At 40.5% G+C, this 15,243-nt stretch overlaps 1 protein-coding gene across 3 annotated transcripts in view; it reads left to right on the top strand.

Moving 5' to 3' along the window:
- PRKCA (protein kinase C alpha) overlaps positions 1-15,243 on the top strand; it is a 141,775-nt gene that overhangs the window by 13,517 nt on the left and 113,015 nt on the right. The window lies entirely within an intron of this gene.

The raw sequence follows: 15,243 nt of genomic DNA on the forward strand, positions 1-15,243 counted from the left end.
ATTCCTCTGGTGGGTGTTTTTCAGTTCTGCTCTGTGTATGTGCCATTGAGACAAATACTGCAATGTTACAGAAAGAAAGGAGAAAAAATATTATTTCATTTATGGTCTGTTTCAAATAGTTTGATGCCTAGATATTGCTCAGAATTCCTTTAGATCTTATTGAGAGATCCTAAGCTGTGAACCTTTAAAACACAGCAAAGGCTCAATAAATCTTGTTGTGCAGCTTGGTTAAACTGTATTTTATGGTGTTTTTAATGCAGTGTATGGCCAGGACAAACACACAGCTGTGGTAATTGCCCTGGGGAATTTTGTGTTTTGTTAGATATGAAAACTTCCTGAAGTATCATTCTTAGCTCAGTATATCAGTGAGAAAAAGTGGTATTTCTTTAATGGTAGTTTATTTTTGTGTTCACAGAATCACAGGATGGTTTTGGCTGGAAGGGACCTTAAAGCCCATCCAGTGCCACCCCCTGCCATGGGCAGGGCCACTTTCCTCTGCTCCAAGCCCTGTCCAGCCTGGCCTTGGGCATTGCCAGGGATCCAGAGCAGCTGTGGCAGACCCTATGCCAGGGCCTGCCCACCCTCACAAGGAGGAATTTCTTCCCAGTATCCCATCCAAACCTATCCTCTGTCACTTTGAAGCCATTCCACGTGTCTGTCCCTTCATCCCTTGTAAAAAGTCTCTCTCCACCTTTCTTGTGACTCATTCAGAGTCACAATGAGGTCACCCCAAACTTCTCCTCTCCAGGCTGATCAATCCCAATCCTCCCAAGCCTTTCCTCCCAGCAGAGCTGCTCCTTCCCTCTGCTCATCCTGGTGCCTCCTCTGGGCTCTCTCCAGCAGCTCCAGCTCCTCCTTGTGCAGGGGCCTTCAGCTCTTTGCTTGTCTGACTGTGACCCGTGTGTTGGTGCCACCAGTACAGATCCTGCAGTGTCTGTAGCTGCTACCCCAGTGCAGCAGAATCCTTGATTTGCCTCTGAAAAGGAGCACTAAAAAGCTGTGTAGTGCTGAAGAGGGTTTTGAAGTGCAAGTGGTGGAGATGTTTGATACATTTTCCTGGGAAGCTGTATTGTTTCCTAATGGATCTGCAGTCGTTATGCCAACTGCACAGCAGGCTGTTGCATTAGAGGGTTTTACGTTCTGCTGCTCCCTGTGTGCTCTTGCCAGTTGTTGTTTTACTGAGCAGTTCTTTTAAGTGTTTTGTTCTGCCTCAGGTACCCAGGTGTGCTTGATGGAGCTGTAAAACTGATGCCTGCCCTTGTTTTCCTAAAAGGCAGCAAAGCTCATCTCTTAAGATTTCTGCAAAACCCGAGTCTTGTCAGCATCTCTTGATGCTGTGTAATGAGGAACAGCTTAGTTGTCAAGTTTATATAAAGTGCTGATGATCTAATTGAGCTTGAGCTTCTTTGAACCCTTTGCAAAAACAGAATTTTCTTGTATATTATTAAACCTGGTACAAGGCCAGGCGTCACTTTCATTTCAGAATATAAATGCCTGATGTTACAAACATTTAAGGCTCGTGTTTTATTCAGTGCTGCACCGTGGCTTTGTGGCAGCAGAGGTTTTGCATGGTTTCTGTGGGTTTGGATACTTGACAACAAATGTGCTGAAGGCAAGGTCTGTCAGTGTCAGGGGTTCTCCTGAAAGTCCAGCAAGCAGCAAATCCCTGGAGGCCTGGGACTGCTCAAGTACCTTGGACAGACATAATGGAGCACAAATACCTCACCCTGACATCTTGCTCAATATGCCTTGTCCAGGTTTCTTTTTTCATAAATGCACTAGAAAAAGTCCTAAACCACTGTAAAATATTTGCTAAGAGAGCTATTTCTATTTTGGGAAAGAGGGAGGACAGACGTTTGTCACCGCTGCATCCCTCCCCTGCTTTCTGCAGAGGGTCTTTGACCTCAGATTCCTTTGTTTCCTGCCTGCACCCTGAGCTTCCCTGGCTCTGTGCTGGTGCTGTGCATATTTATAGTCACAGGCTGCAACTGCAGCTCCTGTTTTTAAACAACCCAGGCACCATAATGGACATATAAAGTCTCAAGGGTTTTTATTGCTCCTGTCATCTCAAGTGCTTTTGAATCCTGATTACAGAGCAATAAAATGTGGTTGGTTGGTTAATGTGACTGACAGGGACAGGGACTCTGTGTGAGGGGGTATTGAGTGAACAAATTCATTGATGCAAGGCTGTGAATTTATGGACATTCCTTAACTTTGGAGTATTGATTATATAAGTAAATGTGTAGCCTAAGATTGATGGAGGGAATAAAAGATCTCATATATCATTAATGCATTTGGGAGATCTAATTGGGGTTGTGCAGGTTTTTATAATGAGCTTTCTGAAAGAAGCATTGATAAATAAGTTCAGTAATTTTTAATGAAGTCCTCAGCACTATCTATGAAGCTTATTTTGTAATTTAAATCAATACATTAGACAGGGTGATAATTGTAGAACTTACTGTAGAATTAAATTTTTCATAATTCTTGCTTTCTTGGCTTTTATTCCACTTATGCAAATATTGACCTTTGAATTCTTACTGTTTCCTGTGTTTCATTGAGTCTCACTTTGAAGGGGTGAGGGGATGTGTGTGTCATCTTTAAGCTTTGGTTGTAATAACTAAAAGGGCAGTGTCAGACATTGGATCATTTGACATTTAACATGACCAAATGAAAAGGAAATCAGTGATAAAAATGAGTGGGGTTAATCTTAGAAGTGTCAGATTTGTAGAGCAGCAATGCAAACTGGGCTGGCCAGCAGGTGCCTAAGTGATGCCTTTCCAGAACTTCCAAAACACAGTTTGTCCCAGTTCTGCACTCTTTCTGGGAGTGAAGAATTGCCTTCATGCTGAGCTAATAAATGTTCTTAAAAATGTAAAGCCTGGATCTTGCAATCTGCTTTGTAGAAGGGATCAGTATCACGGTCAGTGGATGTTTATCTATTACATTCTTCTATATGGAACAACTGTTGGGATCTGACCTTAATCTGTAGTTAATAGTGTGGGCTTTAATGCTTATTTTTATTTGCAGTTCAGAGATCCTCTGAATAACTGAAGCCTTATATTATGCAGAGTTCTGCATTAATATTTAGTAAAGCAAGCTGCCCTTGATAGAGGAGGTTTAGTAACCTAGAGAGACACAAGATGTGCTGATACGTGCACATATTATCCTCTCACTTTCCAGATGTACTTTTTGAAGTGGAAATTATTTGCTGGAGCTCAGTATTGAAATTTCAATTTGATAGCACGATAAGGTCTCCTGAAGTTTTACACTAATGTATTCTGCCACATAAATAGTTGATATAATTTAAATTATTCTTGTTATGGCTGCGTGTAAGGACAGAGCTATGAACACCACCCGAAGCATTCACTGGATGCTTGTGAGGAGAAAGTGGCCAATTAAATGGATCATACAAAAAGAATTTCTCATTGCAGATATCTCTTGTAACAATAATTAAGAGGCACAAGTGAGGAGATGCAATCCTTGCTTCCTAGGAAGCTCAGAGAATGGCTTCATGCCCTGTGCTTGTGTCAAACATAAATACACCCTGTGAAATAATTTGTATATTTTACCGTGGCACACATTGCTGAACCCTGTAAGGAAAACCCACAGCACCATTCCTCAGCAAACAGAGCTTTGCCAGGCTTAATGAGAAGGAGATGATTTATTTTCATCCCCTCCCCTCTTGTTCTAGGATATAGTTATTGATGGAGCAGAAAATCAAATACTTAAAACTTATTCTCCTTAGGTACACCCTTCTCACTTGGTGTGGGACTGTTCCTGCTGTGCTGTCGTGTGCACAGAAAGCTCAGGTGATGGCTCTGCTGTGTGTTGTGGTAGGAGAAATTCCCTCCTTGAGCCAAGTTCTGTCTGTAGTTCCCAGTGAGTGAATGAATCCTTGTTTTGTTGTATGCAGTTAATTGAATTTAGAGGGTCTCCAAAATCAAAGCGCTGATGGGAACAAGGATGATCTTGCTTGAGAAAACCAAGAGGTATTTTCTGTTGTGTTAGCTGTAAAATTGATAAGAAAATGTTTGAGTTGCTTTTCAGGTGGTGGTTTCCTTTTTTTTTTTTCCTTCCCTTCCCCTATTAGGTCATATTTTGAAAAAGCCTTAATTCAAGCTCTTGTTGCATGGGCAAATTATTTATCCCCAGGTTGAGGCTTAAAACCAGAGTAATTTCTTTTTCTGTGGTGTCTCTGTGCAGTTAGGCATTCATTCTGCCCTGATGGTGAGATGCAGGGTAACAGATGCAATCTTTGGAGCCATCAGGAAATATCACTGAATTACCGGAGTACAAAACGCTTCTGTTGGAAATAAGTTTCAATCTTTTGTGAAATAGGACTGGAAAAAACATGTCTGGGCTGGGGAGTGGCTCTGGAGACAGCTGTGCTGCACCAGGGGGTGTGGGCCATGTGAATGAGCTCTTTTCAGAAACCACCCTGGATTTGGGTCCATTGGCTTCTCTCCAGCTGCTCGGGCTCCCTGGATGTCGGGTGAGTGAGCTCTGGGGTTTCTCTCAGCTGAGATCTGCCCCTCTGCAGGCTGGTGGGCAGCAGCCTGGGTTTGTGTGACTTCACAACATCCAAAACTTGCAGGTTTTGTTGCTTATAATTCCTGATTTAGCCTCAACTTGTCTGTGTGTCTTGCCTCCTTGTTTTTCCAGGAGCACCATCTTAATTTCTGCATTCCAAAGGAAAGCATGAAGCTACAAATCCACTCTATAACATTTGCCTAGCCCCCAGCTTTGATATTTTATTAATTTGCTTTAATGGCAGAACTCATGTTGCCATGAGGATGCTTTTGAAGGCTGCTCTCAGGAGCTGATGTCCTGCTGAGTTTTCCAGCAGCCTGTCCTAATTCTGGCATGTCCCTGACACAGAGCTGCCAGCCTGGTTCCTCCTCCCGCCTCACACTCTCTGCAAAGGCACCACAGCCTCCCTTACCTGTTCTTCACATCACATCATGGCCAATTATTTATTTATTATCTTAATTATTTACAGGCTTGTCAAAACCTTGGTGTGGCACATGAAGCAAAGTAATGAGTCCTGGTCTAGTTGTTAACACAGGATAAATCATCACTTTTTCCAGCACTCTTAGCTATGAAACCTTCAAAGATTTCAGACTGAAAATAAAATAAAAAAATTAAATTTTTCTGCTCTTGCACATTTTGGACTTTGGTTTTAGGAGAGGTAGAACACTGGTTATTATTTAATGTGTGTAGTACCTGCACAATGGTTCTAAAATTAGTCAGTTTTTAAATGGTTTTAAATGTGAATTGCTTTCAAGTTGAGTTGGGATGTGAAAACTTCTCTCTGTAGATCTTTTTTGTTAAGTTGTGAGATCAGTTTCTACAGAAATTCAGTTGAACAATGTAAAATGTCAAAGCTTGCTCAGCTTCAAAACAGATGTGTCCAGAATGGTTTCTCTGTTGATGGGAGACTTCAGGCTTTCTCTAAAATAATGCACTAAACCGAGGTGTTATTCAAAATTCAGTGTTTTCCAGATTAGTTTTATGAAAAGAGCCAGTTGTGAAGATGTTGGGTGGTTTTAGGGTTAAAAAAAATTGCATGCTGTCTCTTGAGTAGATACCCAGATCTCTGATAGCACAACTTTTTATTTATAGATCGCTGATGTGTTTACAAGACAGAAATTTATCAGCAATCCAGATGTTCTAGTTTTGCTAATTAACCTGTGTCTGCACACCCTTGGGCTGTTTCTTCACACTTGGACCTGCAGATCATAACAGGCTTTTGGTATTCAAAGCAAAAATGTGTCTGGCATTCCTAAATGTTGTTTCTAGACAACACTCTGCATTTCTGTCATTGATTTAAGGCTCTCCCAAAACACTAAAAATGGAATTGCTTTGAGTTTTATTTGTGTGTTACAGTAATAATGCCTCCACCTGTAAAATGGGGATATTGAGCAGTGCTTGGCTTGCACAGGATCAAGGAGATGAACGTGAGATAAACGTGAGACAGGACTTGTTTTGTTTTTCATTGCTGTGCTGCAAAGTCTTGTGCAAAGATGCACTTATGCTTCACGAGCTCCTGGTCCTGAGGAGTGTGAATATTAAAGGGATGAGTCAGAATAAGAACAGAGCCCTGCAATTCTGACCCCTGATGCAGTGAGCTGCCTGTACAGTGTTGCTCGAGCAGAGTTTCTCCCCCGATTGCCCTTGCTCTTGATTCTGCAAAATAAGAGGTGAGTTTTGGCTGGTGGGAATTTGTAGTTTTTCAAGCAGGACATTGTAGAGGAGATCACTACCTAGAAGGAATTTTGTCTTTCACTGAAGAATTATTTTTATTACTTACTACATCTGAAGAATTAATTCTTTTTCTTACTCTTCCATTTGGTTTTCTGATGGGGAGTGTATTCTTAATCTAAACCTCTTTTGCCTTCTTGAGCACACTCTATGACTCAAGGCTTGTTTAAATGAGAATAAATGTGTCCTGGATACCTTTCTCACTGGCTGCTTGCTCCCAAGTAATCTGTTCCCAGCATCATCCATGTGGCTGGCACCAATCCAGCGATGAGTTTCTGTAAGCTGCAATAACCCTGCCCGTGCCAGACCCAAGCTTGTCTCTGCTCCAGTGTTGTCATTTCATCTCTCACTTGGCAGGTGTGAATTTAAATCCTGATTGCAGAGTTAAAATATTTTATGTATTTAGGTTGGGAAGTCAGTGAGCTGCTTCCACTCTTTTAGTTCGTTGCAGGATTTAACTTGAGAAATCCATACGAGCCTGAGATTTTTTGGATATTATTATGTGTACTGATGGTATCTACCCTGGCTTTGTCAAATCCCTCTTTGCAGTTGACAGGTTGTGTGGAAGGGCTGAAGTAGTGAGCACATGTTGAGGTTGGAGTGAGATTTGTACTATATTCCTGCAATTCTGAATCCTCCTCCTAAACCGTGGCACTGTTTTTTGGGTCATGGTTAACACGCTAGAATTTTATCCAGTCATGCTCACAGAATCTCGTTATCATCGCTGAATTCTGCTTCTGGAGAAGAAATTCTTTAAAAGCTTGTTGCAGATGGTGTTCCATCTTTACAGATAATAAGATTAAAATGTGTGATGAGGCATTTCCAGAACAAGCCCGGGATGGTGTTGGGATCTTGTCACAACCTTTGTGCAAGTGACAAATGATGCAGGGAATCAATGTCTTGGTGAGTTTGATTCTAGGGGAAACTTGGTACAGCTGTGTCTTAAAAAGCCTGGGAAAACTATTTATAGGAACTAATTTCTGCAGATAGCAACAAATCCAGCATGCTATCACCATCCTTGGGATGTTTCCTTATTTGAAGCTGATGGAATGAAACGGAGATTTATTAAAAATACAGCATCCAGCAGAGCTCTAATCCCTGAGTTCGAGAAGCATTTTGGCTTCCTGACGTCATTTCTTTCATCCAGGAACACCCTTTGGCCTCGATTGGAGGCAGATTTTTTTCTGGTTTAGCAGCTCTCAGGCTGGAGGGAGAGCTCATATTTTCCCCTGGAGATGAGCCTGGTGCCAGGCTGCTTCCAAGCAGGGCAGGGAGTTCACTGAAACTCGTGGCTCCTTCTCCTCCCTGCCAGCCTGCAAAGGAATTTGTGCCAGGCAAGAGGGGACCTGCCCTGAGCTTGCACCATCACCAAAGGGATTCCTGTGAGCACAGGAGGGGAGAGGAGCAGGGAACAGGCACCAGGAGGAGCCTTGGAGAAGGGAGAGTGCCAGGAGCAGAGAGCTGGGACCTGCCTGGGCATCCTTGCAGGTGGCAGGAGTGGCTCTGGAGCGTGCCAGCAGCTGGGTTTGCACCTCTGTGGCCTCTGTGTTGTTGGAACACTTGGAGAAGGAATGGATTCCAGTAAACTGAGCCTTCCACATGATGCCGCTTTGCATCTGTTTAAAAAACTTCAGTGCTGCATTTCACCATTGTTTTTTCACTTTTGGGATTTTACCTGACATGAAGCATTTCCTCTAGTCCTTGCTGCATCTCTTGGAAGGTTGTTTTGTTGGTTTTTTTTTTTTCAGTTATTCATTTTTTTATTAGCAAGAAGCGAAGTGTGGCTTGCATTATTTAATTTCAATAAAGCCTTGTATGCTAGAATTTCCATCAAAAATGAAACTAGTAACAGGATCTTTGGCTTCTAGTGTTTTGCCTTTCCACTCTCAGTCACTTTCACATAAACAAAAAATATTTCAGAAATTTATTCTGAAACAATTATTCAATTCTTTCAGTATAAAGCGCATTCATTTAATTTTACACTTAGAAACCACTTTATAATGGAGCTGCATGCAACCTCCATATTTTTCCTTAATTTACTGCCAGATTAATTTTCTTTTATTACACTCAAATCACACTTTGAACCATAGCAGTCAGCTGGTCTCAGCTAAAAATAACCCCTTCCTTGTACACCCTGGCATTATTATTTACAGATACATTATAAGGAAGGATAACTTCTGTGAGGTGTAAGGAAAACTCTTACACTCTCTGTGTTCATATTGGAATATGGTTGAATGTGTTATTTGGGACTTGCTCTGACAAGGGACAGAACATTTCACTTTCCAGCACTCTTTGTGGTGGTTTGACCACTGTTGCCCCCAGCCCTCAGGTACTTTGCTTTTGTTCCTTGAAAACAGGATAAAAATCTGGAAAATGAGGGAAAATGAGTGTTCTACTTCCAGCCTATTTGGTTTCTCATCTGTGCTTGACACGTTTGGGAGCTGGCTTTGGGGCTGTGCTGATTTTAGGTTGTCAGGAGGATTCCTCATCTCCCATGGTTTGAGTGGTAAGGCTTGGGATGCCTTGCACAGGAAGATGTGGAGCACAGCACTGCAGCTGCCCCAGAGGTTAATTATTGCTCTTTAGAAATAATTAACTCAGGGCTGCTGGTGCTGCCAGCCCCATCCTGGCACCAGAGGAGCTGTCCTGGGGTTCTGTGCCCCAGCACTGCCTGTCTGTGCCATCCTCTGCTTCCTCCTGCTCACAGATTCCAGTGGGTCATTCACAGGGTTTCATTCCCCTGGTGAAATTGCAGTAGGAATTTCAACTATGATTTCAAACACCTTGTTTCCTTCCTCTTAATAGGGGTGTTGCTCGTTGGAAATCATTAAATATTTGACTGAACTAAACACTCTGAGTATTGTTTGAATACTCCTGCCTGCCTTTTTTTCCTCGTGTGAATGTTTTCCTTCCTCTCCTTTTCGTCAGTTATCCTGTAAATAAGTTACTCAAATATTGTGCAGGTTTCTTATCCTGAGTTTAAAAGTGATAGTAACAAAAGCTGAACCTTGCTCTGTCTGGCCATATTAGAAAGTTTGGGGGAGGAAGAACATTTTACCTACCAAGAAACCATCTCAAAAGAATCATTTGAAGAAGCTGAAAGAAAAGCAGTGCTTTCACATTGGTGTGAATGGAGGAAATTGGGTTTTATTTCTGTATTATCACTCTGTCTGTGGCAGTGTTCTAAAGTTTTGCTCCTGCTGTGAGTTATTTCTCTGTACCTTAGTCATTTACATAGGCTCAGATGAAAGGCAGCTAGATATTAAAAAGTAAATATTATTGAAACTCACTTGATCCTCAGATTATTTCATAAATGTGGCATTCTCATTTGTACACAACAATAAACCATATTTAGGTTGAATATTCCACAGCTGAAGTTTTTATTCAGTGCTCAAATTTAGGGAATAAATTGCCTTTACCCCTTGTCTTTAAAGTCTAATTGCTTAAATTAATTGCTGTCATCTCTTATTTTTATTTTTCAGAGCTTATTTTTATTCAAATTATGATGTAATTATAACATTTAAGACTGAAATATGGTGAGGGGATAGAAGTAGATGATCTTTATAATCCCTTAAACCCCAAACCATTCTGTGGTTCTATGATTTATTCAAAATCTTGATGTAATCAAACTCCAGTCACATTAGAAGGAACTTTTATATCTTCCCCCAAATATTGTCAGTTCTAATATTCTGAAATATATCAATTTATTTCTTGATTCTTTATTTTAACTTTAAATAACAATAAAGACTCAGAATGTTTATGAGTGAACCTTCCCTTGTATGTGGTTTTGGTGAGGAGCCACTGTTTTTTGACAGTGGAATGCTAAGACATTGTTTATAATATGTTATAAATACATTTCTGTGTAAATTTATTTTTAATTGTAACTAATTTCCGTTCCTCAATTTAAATATAGCAAAAGTTTGGGATGAGTGATGCCAGAACCAAACTCTCCTCCTTGAATGGCCCAGGCCAAGGAGGATGAGGTGTAGCCCCACAAACCAACCAGTTGTCACATATTTGATGTATTTTATTTTCAACCTTTTCATTTCCCCACAAAATTAATTAGTCTTTCAACTGCTATAAAAAAAAAGAAGTTTTCTAAAAATAGGCACAGTGCTCATCCCCTTGACTGCATTTTGTTGAGTATTAGGTATCTCTCCTGGCTGCTCTGTATGATGCTTATATTTAGGGCTTCTATTAATATCTTCAAAAATATGATGTAAGAAGACTTGAGACAGTGTTAAATTGGAAAACTTAATTACTGTCTTTGTAGTTTTCACTGTTAAATATGAGTTGAAATCAATACCAGTGTTTAATACAGGAAGTTTTAAAGGGAAGAAGCTGAAGTATGTGACAGCATTTTTGGTATTTCAAAAAGCAGGAATTTAAATGAGGGGAAGGTGTTGGTGCTCTCTGGCACTTCACTTGTGTGTATTTTGCATTATTTGGTAATTTCTGTAGGAATCTGCATGATCAGAGTTGTTTCAGTTGTCAGATATGGATGAACTAAAACATTATAAAAGGAGAGGTTTCAGCCAGGCAGGCCCTGTAGTGCTCTCAGGATAAAGGTTCTGTAACTGTGGTTATCTCAGCTGGGACTCCTTGACAGTGCTGCAAAGCCCCAAGTCTCTTAGATGATGTGCTCTGGATTTTTTCACCACATTCTGCCATCCTGAAAAGAAAAAAGTTAATGGGGAGCTTAGTAATCTCTAATTGTTTTAAACATGAATTCTGAAAGTTTTGCTCTCTCCTCAGCAGCAATGTGAGAATGATAAATCACCTTTCAGATGGCAGCACCCTCATTTCCATCCTGCAGTTTTCTGCTTTGTTATGCCAGGGCTCTGAGTGGTGGGGCTGGCTGACAGATCCTGCAGGTTCATTTTCACTCAATACTGAAGGCAGCTGCTGTACAGTTAAAAAATCCAGCCTGATATTTCAGCACTGATGAGTTTTATTTTCTGCCCTGCACCTTTTCCTTTTCCCCTCACATGGCTGCCAGTGACATTTTTATCTCAGAAGTGCTTGGATCTGGTGCCAGTGATGGTGTGTTAATTTGAGGACAAATAAGCATAAACTTGTTGTTAATAAGTTTAGGATGGAAATTGCTGATCTTCTGGCTGCTGGGGAGCATTTGTCCAGGAATAGCTTTGTGAAGAGATTAGCAGACCAAGAAACCAAGTGATTTCAATATGACCTTCCAAAAAAAATGGCCATGGTTGCCAGCAGGAGCAAGGGGCTGGATTCAATTACCCTTGGAGGTTCCTTTCAGTCCTCTAGTCCTAATTAAGTAGGATTTTGCTCTATTCAGCTAATAAGTTAATACTGATCTTGTAAATGCTGATGATATGAGATAGAAAAAAATTAATTGAAATTAAAATCCTGTTATTATAATGTATGGAAGCTGCTGTATTTGTGAAAATATAAAAATATGATGATATGAAGACAAGCATGAGCTCGAAGGTTTTTACCAGATTTTGTATATTTTACCTCCTCAAAGGCTGTCACTGTGTCAAAATCTGTTTTGGAGGGTTTGTTGTTGTTTTTTTTTTATTCCTTTTTTTATATGATGCATTTCAGTAATCTCCTTGTAATCCCATGATAAACTGCTTAGTTTGATGGAGAATGTTAGATATTATTAGTAAAATAGTTGGCCTCTGTGAAATCAGTTTCATTTTCTGTTCTGCTTTCAGAGGATGTACCCTTCACAGCTGTGTGGCCATCCTTGCATTAACCTAATCAACCTCTTTGTGACAAAGGAGATGTGTCCTGGATTAAATTCTTAAAATCAGGCCATTGGGAACAATACTGGACAATCTGCATTATTTTAGGCTGTTTACTTCTTTTATGTGTGTTCTGCTTTCTGATAAACCTTTCTTTTTTGGTAATTTTGCATTTTCTTCTGTTGTTGTCTTGCTGTGTAGACTTTTTCTGGGAGGATTGCACTAGTTATTAAGAGAATTTAACAGTCTTGTAGGCAGGTAAAAGCTGCATATATTTGTCTCTTTCCTGATTGCCTTCAGGTTTTCTAAGCAAGATAAGTACTTCCCTTAATTTGTAGGACAATTTGGGGCATAAATGTGTCATAAGCTTGTTAAAAACACGTACAGAAGGTGTTGAAAGTCCCTATTTGAAGTAATTTCATATTCATTAGAATACAGCATGCTCCTTAATTCAGCTTTGATGTTTTCTCACTGATTTTTTTCCAGTCCTTTCATTTTCATATGCCAAATAGACCTAAAATGAGCATATCCCCCTAGGTATAAAGAGAGGAGTGCTCTTGTTGCTAAATTATAGATGTGGGGGGGAGGGAGAAGAGTGCTTGTTTGAAGATCCTCTTATTTGTGCAAAAAACACAGATAGGATTTAAACAGTTTGCTGGAGCTTCCCTCCCAGTCTTATTTCCTTGCTTCAAGGTATAAATATATTTTTTAAAAGCTCTGCCTTTAGGGAGGTGCAGACACTCCCATCTTTAGATATTTTGCTGTTTTTAAAATATTCAGATGATGTTTGGAAAAAAAATTGCCCTGTATCTTCTGCAGCACTGAAAGGAAGGTCTCAGAAAAGAAAAGTGAACTACCTGGATACAAACTGCTTTCCTTGGCTCAGGTTATAAATTGCACACCTTGTTGGCTTCAGGCAAGGTATTGAATTTTACTTACCTGCACTCCAGTGTCTGCACTAATGGAGGCTTTGGCAGCAAATTGCAGCAGAGCTCCAGCATCACTTGGAAAGGTGCTCAAGCTCTCCTGTGTGGGAGGGGGTTTGGTGCTTTCCTTGAGCGCTGCCCTGCACTTCAGGTACTTGACAGAAACTCAGCCTGAACGTGGATTTAACCCCAATTGCAGCCCTGAGCCTTTGCTTTCACTGGCTGAGGCAGACTGATTGCAAGGTTGCCCTATTTTTAGGTTTATAAGCCTAATGAGTGGAGTCCTAGAGAATCTCAAGCTTTATGTAACCCTGATGTTTGGCTCTGTTTGTGGGGCTCCTGGGAATATGCCTGGTGCTTTTTATAAGCAGCTTGCCTCCCTGTAATGGATAGTTGAGATAAATCTTGTTCCTAGAGCGAGCCTGGTATTGATGATGACACAAGTGTATGAACAGGAGCTCAACTAAAAATCCATTTTAATTTCAGGCCCCATTAGTGATGCAGAGAGAAATCATTATTTGTTAAACAGAAAATAAGGACTGATACCTCTCTGAACTGTTTGTTTCAAACCCAAAAGTGGAATAAAATACAAACGTGTTGATTGATCTTCCTCTTTTTTTCATTATTTCTGTGGCTGTTTTAAAAATGAACTGAGAAAAAAAAAATGAGTAGACTGAGGTGAAAATAAGAAAATTACTGTGACATGAGATGGGGAGGTCAGAGTGGATTTGTTTCTTTGTGCAAGCTACTTGTGTAGTTACATAATTGTAGTTGTGTTTGGAGCTTGAAATAAGTACTAATCCTTAACTGGTCAGCAAAGTGTCAAGTGATCTGAAAGAATTCTTGGAAGTTTTTAAACTTTGTTCTGCAAAGATTTATTCCTTGCCTAACTGAAGACCTCTGTGTTTTTAAGATCGTGCTGCCTCTTTAAAATAAGTGTTGTGTTCAACCTCAGTGGAGATTCCTCTTGTCCCATCTGGCTTTTCTGGGAAACATTGACCAAATCTTTAGTCTCAGTGTTTTGTTTTTAATTACTGCCATACTTGTTTAATTTAAAAAGTTTAGCATTGGCTTTTCAAGCTATTGAGATAAAATGAAAGCATTTTCTCTGGAGTGACTGTTTCTCATTGCTTGGACCAGATCTTAACTTGCACAATCCAAAACCCTTTCTTGGCCTAGCAGAAGTCCTCAGAAGGGGACCTAATGTCCTAATGACAGCAGGACATTTCAGGAAGGCAAGTTCCCATTAAGGTGCATTGGATCATGTAACTGACCCCAAGTTTTGCCTTAGATCTCTTTTTTTTTTCCTTTGAGAGAAACCTTTCAGGGGACACCATCCCCTCTCTCTAAATCCCCTTCTCATTGACTTCCAGAACATCTGGTTGCTGTTAGGTTCACTCTGACACCTCTTCCTGCACTGCTGAATTCCTGGTACTGAACTCCAGAAACTGAACACTACAGGATCCAGCAGATGGATTTGGGGTGTCCCTAACAGCAAGGTGACAGCAAGTCCCATTCTTACCTGGCATTCCCTGTTGGCTGAGGGCTTGGGAACACGTGGAATCAATTCCATGCTGTCCTCATTGAGCCTCAGGGAGGTGTTGCAGTGACTGCAAACAGTGGAAGTACCCAAGGTTTAAACTTCTGCAGCCAATAAATTCAGGGTGACACAGGGCTTGGCAGCCAAGTCTTTGTGCAGTTTCTCAAGTGAGTTTTAAAACTTAAACTGAGTTAACCTCCCCTACAAAAACAAATACACTGCTTCCTGATCCTCCTGCTTCAAAGTATTCAATCTGGTCTTGCTGCAGTCACTTAAATATGCCCTAAAAGGTGTATTTTGCTCAGGTTCCTTGCTTGCAGAGTCACAATCAATCATGGTAGCACTGACAATATTCTGATGTATTAATTTCTCCTGATATATTTTTTCTAGCACAATTAAGACCTTTCTTTCATACATAAGTATGAAAATCTGGAAGCAGCAGGATGCTGTCACGTGTACTTTTTTAATTGCAGGCAGTTTTGCCTTTTTTTTTTTTTTTTAAGAAAATAATTGCTGTCTTTTTCATGTAGTTCTGTTGTCAAGAATATGGTCTGTGTCCTTATGGGTACATCAGGCAGTGGTACTGTCTTATGAATGTTTTTGTAGGTTTTTATGCTTGAATTACAGCTATATATTTCTCATCCCCCTGATGCCTCTTAAGTGTAAATGTTGTGGTGAAAGTAATGGGAACGGGGACAAAAGCAAACAAGACAATTATGTTGCTTCCAGCCACATCAGGCCATGCCATGCTTGGCTGGAATGTCAATAATACAGAAAGTAACATGTAATGACACTT

This window comes from Fringilla coelebs (genome assembly GCF_963513975.1).
Source record: "Fringilla coelebs genome assembly, chromosome: 19".
In the NCBI taxonomy this organism is placed as follows: domain Eukaryota; kingdom Metazoa; phylum Chordata; class Aves; order Passeriformes; family Fringillidae; genus Fringilla; species Fringilla coelebs.